Source organism: Sardina pilchardus, chromosome 16 (assembly GCF_963854185.1).
Source record: "Sardina pilchardus chromosome 16, fSarPil1.1, whole genome shotgun sequence".
Taxonomy (NCBI): domain Eukaryota; kingdom Metazoa; phylum Chordata; class Actinopteri; order Clupeiformes; family Clupeidae; genus Sardina; species Sardina pilchardus.
Window position 1 is genome coordinate 190,001 of NC_085009.1, and position 10,906 is coordinate 200,906.

A 10,906-nucleotide genomic window follows, 5' to 3' on the forward strand; every position below is an offset into this window, starting at 1 on the left:
CCTCGTGCGCTCTTGTCGCGCGGCAGAGAGGATGTGTCTCGGGCTCCCCGCTTCTCCTCTCTCTGTAGGCTACAGTCTATGCACGCGAAATCAGTGAAGCGCGCCAGGGAGGGTGAATACGAGAGGGATGGAAGCGGAAAGAGTCCCGGTGCAGCTCCTTGTCCCGTTCCTCGCTTTCCAGCGTTCGGTTGAGGGAGAATTGTCTAAGTCTTCCGTTATTTCCCTCTCTCCGCCTCTGTGGACCAAGCTCTCCAGGCACGCGACAACCAATTGCCATTATTTAATGAAACGTTCTTTGGCTGACAAGTCACCGGACATCCATCATTTCAATGCTGCCCATTTTTTCGTTCTTAATAAGCAACAACTCACTCACTCTGTCACCAATTGACACCCCCTCCCCCTCTCCTCCTCTAATCTCGCACTCACTGATGTGCGTGCATGGAGTGATCTCAGATAACTGTGAGGACAATTATTAATTGGGACTAGAGGAAGCAACTCATTTCCATTTCATGCCATTTCTCACAAACACAGCCATAAGAGCACTCAGAGAGAGAGAGAGAGAGAGACTTGATAGCTGCATAATTCGATTAGCATAACTAACATTTGGACAGAGACCATACAACTCCACCATCTTGCTGTACTAAATCTGATTGGCTACATCCTACTGGGTGTGCAAATGTTGGATTCTAATTGGACAGTGTTAGCCTACAGTAATATTTTTGGGAATAGTACAAAAATAGTCTAATACTGCCATCATTAGACCTTCAATAAATGACCCAACATAAACTTTTCCACCAGCTATAGCCTACTGGAGGCCGTTGCCATGGTGCACCATATGTCACACATGTGCGAATAGGATGAAGAGATGAGAGGTCGCACTTAAGAAGGATGGTGATGACTTCATAATCTTAAATGAAAAGGAGGAATACCCAAAGAGAACAAAATAATGACTGTGTTTCTTGGACAGATAAGGTGAGAAAGAGGTGGACTCTCTTTATCTGTCTCTTTCACATCAACTGTTTTCAAGGACAACTTTAAAAGGAATCAGCCGCTAAAGCAAACAGAGCACTTGTGAAGAAAATTATATACTGTAAGAGGAGGAGGAAGGAGTAGAACATGGAGTGGGCATGGGAAATGGGGATTAAAGGATTCTCCACACAACATATGTTCACTATATGAGCCTGGGTCAGTTACACTGTGCTGGGATTAGAGAGGAGATTGTGGTCTGTAGGAGATGTTTTGGAAGAAGGGACCAATGACATCTGACCAAGGGGGGCAATATGAAGGTTGCATAAGAGACACACAACTGAGTATGCAGATGCAGGCAGATTGAAGCTGTATACTATGGAGGGGTAGGCAGAGAGGAAAGAGTATGCTGTAGGACTGTCTGTACAGTGATCTCTTTATAAAAAGACTGAAAACCTATGTGGATAGCCTTGTTTAGTATCATGTTCAAAACATTTAAATGTCTTCACAATGTATGGGATGCTTTTTAAAAAACAGAAATCTACAAACATATGGCTACACTATCTTACATGCCAAAATGGGTACTCTCTGGGCTCAGTAATGAAGAACCATAGACATTAGCCAGTCAGGATACAAACGAGGTGTGCATATACCATCCCTGTTACAGGGCTTAAAGCAAGGTTAGGCAATTTAGCCTGTGCTAATGATAAGTATCTATGACAATCTATTTCAAATCGTACACTGTCGTGCCCACGCCTGAAATCAGGCCCAGTGTCTGAGGACCTTCAGCCATGCTATTATTTCAAATGTCCAGAGCACACTGCAAGCATGGTGTCAGAAGCAGCTAATACAGGCAGGAGTAAGCTAGACCAAAGTCCCATTAGGCAAGTCCCCCCACTCAGCAGTCATCTTGCATCACACTTTGGCCAAATATCAGGCAGCTATTTTGGCCACACTGCACATGTGCAAGGCGTCATGACACCAAGCTGCGAGATCAACACATGATTGGCACAACATATTAACTAACACATGATTGACACAATGTATTCAGATTTTGGCAGCGGAAGGGGCGGGATGTGGCAACAACTGCCATATTGCAGTTACAAACTACCGCCATACATTCCTATGGAGGATTCTTTGAGTGCTGTGTCTCAGAACATCTCTACTTCAGCAGCTTTAGTTCAGAGACAGCAGAACCTGGATATGGGAGGGATGATAGTAGCGTAGAACAAAATCAGGACCGGTCCTTACCAGGACTAGAACTATATTTGAGGTGCATTCAAATTTGCAACCATAGGCGAATGTTTGCAAATATTTGAGTTTGATGTGAGTATTTACAAACGCTTGCAAACAGTCTGAGGAGGTAGTTATCCACAAACATATTGGGCCTGATCTGAGCTGGAACTTTCTAAACTTTTTCAAATCTGAGAGAAAAGAAAAGAGAAAAGAGAACTATCATACTGATGGTTAAGAGCATCCCATCACCTCTGTATAAGAGTGTTTAACATTGATGATGTGTGGTTTGTGTGTGTGCATGTTATGGTCTGATGGTAGGACGGGGGTTGGAGGCTGTAAGGTTGAGAGGCTGAGGAGGAGAGGAGGGTATGTGAAATATTGGGATAGAACCATGGAGAGAATTTGCCCAAGGCATCAAAATGCAGGAGAATTATTTTAGTCCTAAATTCCAGTTTGAAGGAAAAGCAGAGAGGGAGGATGGGAGTTGCAACAGAGCGTGAGCATGCAGGAGAGAAGGGGGTGGGGGTGAAAAACAAGGGAGAATAGTGATACAGAGAAAGAAGCAAAAGGGGACAACAGGGAATATATAAAGAGAAAGGATAGATACAAGAGGAATAGAAAAAGGGGACAGTACAGAACAGTGATAGAGACACAGACAGAGAGTGAGCGAGTGAGAGTGAAAAAGGAGGGAGAGAGAGAGAAGGGGATTGTAGAAGGTTGCTGATTCAGCCTCTGTGATAGGATGTAGAAATATAGGACTGTGCTGGCAGCCACATATACCCTGGAGGCACAAACACACACACACACACACACACACACACACACACACACACACACACACACACACACACACACACACACACACACACACACACACACACACACACACACACACACACACACACACACACACACACACACACATAATGTGCACACAGACACACAGAGACTGCAAACTGACAGACAAAAATGCATAGACTGAACTTTCTCTCACACACATACATTCCAGCCCCAATACACACACACACACAAAACCCCCTCAGTAAATATTTAAGTTAAAATGTCAGGGAAGAGTAAGCTTTTAAGCTTTAATTACTGTCTTGATCAAAACTCGCTCAGATCAAACTCTTTACCACACTGCCCTCTGTTGGTGTCATTACATCGTACCATGTCACACTCACACACACACACGCACGCACGCACGCAGGCACGCACGCACGCACGCACGCACGCACGCACGCACGCACGCACGCACACACACACACACACACACACACACACACACACACACATACACACACGGACAGGCACATGCGCACAAGTGGATGCCTCCAGAACAAATGTGAATGAATCCAGTCAGAAACATACTGACTTTGAGGACATTCAATACTTGCTAACAACACAAACACAACACACACCAACCCTATACACACAAAGGCATTCTCTCTCTCTCTCTCTCTCTCTCTCTCTCTCTCTGTCTCTCTCTCTCTGTGCTCCTCTTTGCCAAAACACACCAGACACATGCACACGCTCTCACACATTTTCTCTCTCCCCTGTTTGCCTGTGGATTATAGACAGATGGCAGGAGTAATAAGGGCACTCTGTTCCCTCAAACATATTTCTCTGTCTCACACACACACACACACACACACACACACACACACACACACACAATTCCTCTGCTCATTTCCCTCAAACAAAATGAATCCAAGCTTCCTTTCTTTACTCTCTCTGTCTGCCTGTCTGTCTCTCTCTGTCTCTCTGTCTCTCTCTAGTTGAATTCTGACTACAAGGATCTCTACGCTGAATTCCCTACTCCCCACCCACTGCACAGGGTGTAACATTCACAGGGAACTCATATCAATCGTGTTAACAGTTTTATTTGGAATGCTTACTTGCATATACTGCATGTATGTCTATACTTTTGTAGGTTTGGGTTCACGAGATGCGACCAACATATGCATTCAAAACAGTGAAGCGTTAGCTTGCTGGCTTGCTATTGTAAAATAGTTGGCTCACACATTTCACACATTTTGGGATTTCAATGACAGCTTCTTTAGAATGCACAGGGTCTTTTTCTCAATAGCTTTCACAAAATCCAAGTACAAATAAGCCAAACAAAATGTGTATCTGCAAATACAGTTGCCTTGGACCATCTACTGAACTCCGGGTGCCATCTACTGTAACTTCTGCTTAAGTGATGTCTATGTTCACTAGCTCCCTACACACTGTGCAGTTCACTTCGAACTGAACACCATCCACTCCCTACATAATGGAATATCACTTAACATGGCTGAACACCCTGTACACTTATCAGTAAACTACAAGGCGATTATAGAACGCACCCTCTCTAACACAGCCCTAAAGTAATATTCATGTCGCCACATACACATGGTCCCTTGTCTTTTTATTATTTTAGTGTTTTGTTTTCTCTATATATCTGACATCTGATGTAATTCACCTCCTCTGTTCTTACAAACACACACACACACAAACACACACATGTCCATCCAACAAACTTCAAATTCCTCAAAGAGAAAGTCAGCGTTCCTGAGTCAATGATAGAGGCCTTTGCTGCCATGGTGGTAATAAATGTCACCATATAGGGAAGGCAGCCCAAGTCAACTGTGCTCTGTTGCTGGGGGCAATATGACTGCTCACAGGCGCAGCACAGGACACCTGTTCTAGAGCAGTGACCAACCACACCAGATGTGACAGTGAATTAAAGTGTTCATGTGTAAGAGAACATCTGTGGTAGATATGCGAGACCCCCCTCACACTCATACCACATAAGGGGTCAGCCACTGTAGTTATTCTACTCCAATGAAATTAAATTGTAACAGAGTGTGTGTGTGTGTGTGTGTGTGTGTGTGTGTGTGTGTGTGTGTGTGTGTGTGTGTGTGTGTATATATACACACACACACACTCTGTTACAATTTAATTTTATATATATATATATATATATATATATATATATATATATATATATATATAATACATACAGTCCCCTGATTAGTATTGGAACACATGCTAAAGTTGACTACATAAAATCATCTTCTGGAAATTTATCTCAATGCCTTAATTACAAAAATGAGGAAATATCAATTTTCGTTGTAAATGAATAATGTATCATAAATAGATAAATGTTTTAAAGTACAGGGGTCAGAATTACTGGAACGCTAACCCTATGTGTTAAAATTCCCATAGAGGCAGGCAGATTATTATTATTACATGGATTAGGCCAGAAAATACTGCTACACCTGCAGCGTTGTCGACCAATTATGCTTTTTCGCATACCTGTCGCTCCTCTGGTAGAGGAGGCGGTGCAGGCTTTCTGATCTCTGATGACTGGAGGTTTACTCAGTTGCTGCCGACTCAAAACCACAGCTCATTTGAATATCATGCCATCATGATAACTGAACCATACAAATTGTACTTGGTGGTTATTTATCGCCCTCCAGGACAGCTTGGCAACTTTGTGAATGAGTTAGACATTCTACTGTCTGCTATTCCAATGGATACGTGCCCTCTGTTGATCCTTGGTGATTTTAATATTCATTTGGACAACTCCTCTTCAGTTGACTTCCTGTCCTTACTCTCCTCATTTAGTATCACACGTGTTCACAGTCCTCCTACTCACAAGGCTGGTAAGGATCTTGATATGATTCTGCTACGTAACTGTACTGCAGCCAACGTTTGGGTTAATCCTCTACATGTATCAGATCATTACTTCATTAGATTCTCTGTGCGTCTCCTTGATAACCCTACAGTTCCTGCTCCGACGATGTCATTCCGACGGAACCTCAGAAGCCTCTCAAGTGAACATTTTGCAACATTAGTAACATCTGCTCTACCTATTCCGAGTTCATTCTCATCACTTGAGGTTAATGACGCTACAGAGACTCTACACTGGCATCCTGTCTGAATGTAGCATGTCCTCTTTCCACAAGACCCACTCGTTCTAAACCTCGCCAGCCATGGCTGAAAAACTGTATGCTCAGTACGCAAGGAACTTAGAGCTGCTGAAAGGAAATGGCGTAAATCTGGAGATAGAAATTATCTTAGTAAATACCAGTCTATGCTATCATCTTTTTCATCCACTGTCACACTTGCAAAAAGAACATAAAATTGAGAACGCCACTGACAGCAGAACATTTTTTTCTACGTTCAAGTCTCTTCTCAATCCTCCACCACCGCCATCAGCTACTTCACTGTCAGCAGATGACTTTGCAACATTTTTCACTGAGAAAGTTGCTAAGATAAGTGCTCAGTTTTATGACCCTGTAAGAAGGACTCTGCCTGGTGTTAGCATGATGCCATCATTGGACTTTTTCTCTCCTCTTGATGAGGAAGCGGTCTCTCAACTGCTTCAGCGAAGCCGTCCAACAACATGCCCTTTGGATAATAATAATAATAATAAATTTTATTTATATTGCGCTTTACATCAAATAAATGATCTCAAAGTGCTACAATGCATACACACATACACACACAACAGGATAAAAGTAGCACCATAGAGGAAGTTAAAAGTAGCATAAAATTAGGCTAAAACCAGCATAAAACAGATAAAAAGTATTTAGTTAAAAGCTTTTCTAAAAAGATGTGTTTTTAGGCCTTTCTTAAAAGAATCCACAGTCTGTGGTGCCCTTAGTTGGTCAGGGAGAGCATTCCACAGACTGGGAGCAGCAGAGCTAAAAGCACGGTCGCCCATAGTTCTTAGCTTAGTTCTTTTTTGGTGTAGGAGATGTAATTGTCCAGACCGGAGATGACGTGAGGAGGAGTGGGGGGGGATGAGTTCTTTGAGGTAAGGGGGGGCAGAGCCATGGAGACACTGGTGTGACAGAAGGGAAACCTTGTACTCGATCCTGGACTGAACTGGAAGCCAATGAAGGGATTTGAGGATGGGTGTGATATGCTGGAATTTCCGCACCCTCATCAGGATCCTGGCAGCGCAGTTTTGGATGTACTGCAGCTGCTGGATGTTCTTGCTGGGGATCCCGATGAGGAGTGCGTTGCAGTAGTCCAGCCTGGAGGAGATAAAGGCGTGGACAAGTTTCTCAGCATCATGGAGAGTGAGTGAAGGGCGGAGTTTCGCAATGTTTTTGAGGTGAAAGAAGGAGGTTTTACACAGATGTTTGATGTGGGCCTCAAAAGTCAGGTGAGGGTCCATTTTGACACCCAGATTTGTGACTGAGGGTGAGAGGTGGATGTTGTGACCGGGGAGGGTGATGCTGGTGATAGTGGATGACCGGATCTGGTGTGGAGTGCCAACAAGAATGGCTTCCGTTTTTGAGCTGTTGAGTTGCAGGAAGTTCGCCTTCATCCACGCCTTTATCTCCTCCAGACAGGTGGAAACTGTGGTTAAAGCTGCAGAGGATGTTGGGTTAGTTTTTATGTAGAGTTGGGTGTCATCAGCATAGCAATGGAAAGACATTCCATGCCGGCTGATGACACTACCAAGGGGGAGCATGTACAGAGTGAAGAGGGTGGGGCCTAGGACTGAACCTTGAGGGACCCCACAGGTGACGGTGTGAGTAACTGAATTTGCACCTGCCAGGGATACATATTCAGTTCTGTCAGTGAGATATGATGTGAACCAAGCCAGGGTGGAGCCAGAAAGTCCGATGGAAGAGTGGAGGCGGTGTAGAAGGATGAGGTGGTCAACGGTGTCGAATGCTGCGGTGAGGTCAAGGAGGATGAGAAGAGATGGAGAGCCAGCATCAGCTGCCAGCAGCAGGTCATTGGTGACCCTGACCAGAGCAGTTTCCGTACTGTGGCCAGAGCGGAAACCAGACTGGAACTTCTCGTAAAAACTGTTTGTAGTGAGATGGTTGTGAAGTTGACCAGAGACCACCTTTTCCAACACTTTCGAAAGGAAAGGGAGATTGGAGATGGGGCGGTAGTTGGCAGGTGGTTCTGGGTCAAGAGTGGGCTTTTTGAGTAGTGGCTTGATGACAGCAGTTTTCAGGGATGAGGGGACATGGCCAGACTGCAGGGACTGATTGATGATTTTGGTGATCAAGGGACTTATTGCAGAGGAGTGACTTTTTATGAGGGCAGAGGGAAATGGGTCCAGGGCACAGGTGGAGGGCTTCATCCGTCTCAAGATGTCTTCGGTTTCATGCTGTGTGATGTTGGAGAAGCAGCAGAGGAGCTGAGAGGACTGAAGGCCTGCCGAATCGCCTGGAGATGCAGGGGGTGCAGAGGGAGGGGGGGACATGGGGTTGGGGGGGCCGGAGAGAGTGGAGCGGATGTTGTCTACCTTAGTTTTGAAAAAGGAGATGAAGCTGTTACACCGCTCCTGTGTGTTAGCTGAATGTAGGGGAGTCTGGGGATTGAGGAGGTGATTTATGGTTGAGAAAAGTTGCTTGGAGTTTCCAGGGCTATTGTTGATTATGTTGGAGTAGAACCGAGAACGCGCTTCACTGAGAGACTTGCTGTAGGCCCTCTGATGTTCACGATAGGCCAGCTTGTGAACCGCAAGCCCAGAGTCCTTGAAGCGCCGTTCAAGGACACGGCCCGTTCTTTTTAGCAGGCGCAGCTCACCAGTGTACCAGGGGGCTGAGCGTGCGAAAGTGACAGTTCTAGGCCTGAGTGGGGCGTGACGGTCCAGAAGGGTGGCGAGTGATGAATTGTAGAGATCCACAGACTCAGTGACTGAGGAGGGATTGGCAGTGGAGAGGTGTTGGAGATCAGCAGTCAGGGTGCCTGGGTTGATGTTTTTAAGGTTCCTGAAACTGATTTGTCTGCTGGGCTTAGTGAGAGGGGAGGGGGAGGTGAGTAGCTCCAATGAGACGGCCTTGTGGTCGGATACACCCAGATCGTGCACTGAGGGATTGCAGATGGAGGTGCAATTTGAGATCACCAAGTCAAGGGTATGGCCTCTGGAGTGTGTTGGGACATTGATGTGTTGAGTGAGGTTGAGACTGTCAATGAGATTGAGGAATTCAGCTACAGAGTGGGATGAAGTATTGTTAACATGAATGTTGAAATCACCAAGTATGATGATTTTCCCTGGGCTTGTGCAGAGTGTTGTGAGGAGGTCATGTATTTCAGGGATGAAGGCTGGGTTTGGTTTGGGGGGGCGGTAAATCAGTAGAACTGTGAAGGAATGTGGTGGCTTGCATTTAAACGCAAGGCATTCAAATGATGAGTGAGCAGGCAGGGACAGGGTGGACAACTCAAAATCATCCCGGTGCACTACAGCAAGGCCACCACCACGGCCTGTGGTGCGAGCCTTGCTGAGGTAGGTGTAGCCGGGGGGGCAGGCTTCATTTAAGCTGGAATAAGCCTCTGGTTGTTGCCAGGTCTCAACTAAGCACATAAAATGTATCTCTTCATTTATAATGTGGTCGTGAATAAAAGATGCCTTATTATTTAGGGATCCTGTCCCGTCTACTCTCCTGCAGTCTATAGCACCCGCTATTATACCAGCAGCCACACATGTGTTTAATACTTCACTCAGTTCTGGAATAGTTCCTTCTTCTTTTAAACAGGCAGAAATTACACCTTTGCTGAATAAAAGTACACTTATTTCAACTGATGTGAAGAACTACAGACCTGTCTCCCTTCTTAACCCTTTCATGCGCAACGTCCACATGCGTGGACAGTAACTTTAACTCTGTTTTCTACTTATTTATCATGTTGATATACACCAATCCACTTCAGGGCAGTTTTAGTAGGTCCTTGGCAATATATTAACAATATGTATCATCTTATATTTGGAATATTGACTGCTTGATGACATCATCAATTCAACATGAGTGACAGTAATGGCCATATACTGAATGCTCCAGGCATATCTGTAAAAAGCTAGTATAGTCGGCAGGCCAAGACCCTAAAAAAAACTTTTGATGGCATTTTTTGTTAAAAGTTGGCAACCATGCTAGAAGTTATCAGTAGGGTCTGAGGTTCCAGAATCCAGTGGTTGCCAACATCATTTTTATAATTTAAGGTCAAATTTGAAGGTCAAAAGGTCGAAAACAATAGATTTCATGGTTCGTCTTTTGGGGGGGGCTCTATTTTCATGACATCCTTTTTTAAAAAGTTGGCAACCATGCTAGAAGTTATTAATAGGGTCTGAGGTTCCATAATCCAGTGGTTGCCAAAATCATTTTTATAATTTAAGGTCAAATTTGAAGGTCAAAAGGTGGAAAACAATAGATTTTAATGGTTCATCTTTTGGGGAGCTCTATTTTCATGACATCCTTTTTAAAAGTTGGCAACAATGCTAGAAGTTACTAGTAGGGTCTGAGGTTCCAGAGTCCAGTGGTTGCCAAAATCATATTTATAATTCAAGGTCAAATTTGAAGGTCAAAAGGTCAAAAACAATAGATTTTATGGTTAGTCTTTTGGGGGGCTTTATTTTCATGGCATTCTTTTTTGAAAAGTTTGAAAAAAAATGTTGATACATATTTAATGTTATTGATAAATAATTTGGATGTTTAGAATTGATATGGCCATTACTCCTTTATGCTATGAATAACACAACGTTCTCTAGAGAATATATTGCTAATAAATGACAAGAATGCTTCTTTATTTCAAGGCAAAATGTCAATGTCAATTCAAATGTCAATTCAGACTGTCTGAATGTTTTTGCTATATATGCAATGTTTTGCAATGTGCACTTTTTGTTGCTGTATTACAAAAAGGCTGTCTCGTCCTGATCATGTTCCATCCGTACATTGTTGAGACATCCATCAGC